The 647-nt window shown below is 53.2% G+C and overlaps 1 non-coding gene across 1 annotated transcript; it reads left to right on the top strand.

Annotated features, from left to right (window-relative positions):
• Window positions 1–307: 307 nt before the first annotated feature.
• Trnal-caa (transfer RNA leucine (anticodon CAA)) lies at window positions 308–381 on the top strand. The gene has a single exon. It is a non-coding gene; the product is annotated as a tRNA-Leu (tRNA).
• Window positions 382–647: the final 266 nt, after the last annotated feature.

Genomic DNA, 647 nt, shown 5'->3' with positions numbered 1-647 from the left:
CAGGGAGGCTGTTTATTGCGTCTTCTGGTGAGTCTGGTTCTCGGAAAGGAGGAAAGAGTGTCCCAGACTGATAAAACGTTTACTTCATAGAGAACAGTCCGGTGGTTATGTCATCGGGGCCCAGGCAGGCTGTTTATTGCGTCTTCTGGTGAGTCTGGTTCTCGGAAAGGAGGAAAAAGTGACCCAGACTGATAAAACGTCGTTCGTCCGCCCATGCAAGTGTCGTGTGCTGACTAATTGAACCTGAAGGTGTCGCCACCCCGCCCACCGCGGCACTAACATGGAAAATGGCCCGGTCGGTGTGGGGGACTTCGTGGTGCAGTGGTTAGCACATTCGGCTCAAAACCGAGAGAGCCCGGGTTCGATTCCCGGGCGGAGTGGAAAAATTTGGGCGGCTTTTCCGATACCCTACGCTCCTGTCCACCCAGCAGTGAATGGGTACCAGGTATTAATCGGGGGCTGTGTCCCGTCTCCTGGGTTCTGTTCCCTTCGCCTAAAATTCCTTCCCCTTCTGTCTCTCTCCGGCATATGACCACAGATGTTGCGCCGACTAAACGAAACTTTCCAACTTTTGCTGGTCGGTGCCGAACACGTCTGTTCCATGCGATTACAAAGTATTGTGGCGCAGCGTTTAACAATACACACTC

Source organism: Eriocheir sinensis, chromosome 68, assembly GCF_024679095.1.
Source record: "Eriocheir sinensis breed Jianghai 21 chromosome 68, ASM2467909v1, whole genome shotgun sequence".
NCBI classification, from domain to species: domain Eukaryota; kingdom Metazoa; phylum Arthropoda; class Malacostraca; order Decapoda; family Varunidae; genus Eriocheir; species Eriocheir sinensis.
This window is presented reverse-complemented; position numbering and strand designations above follow the sequence as displayed.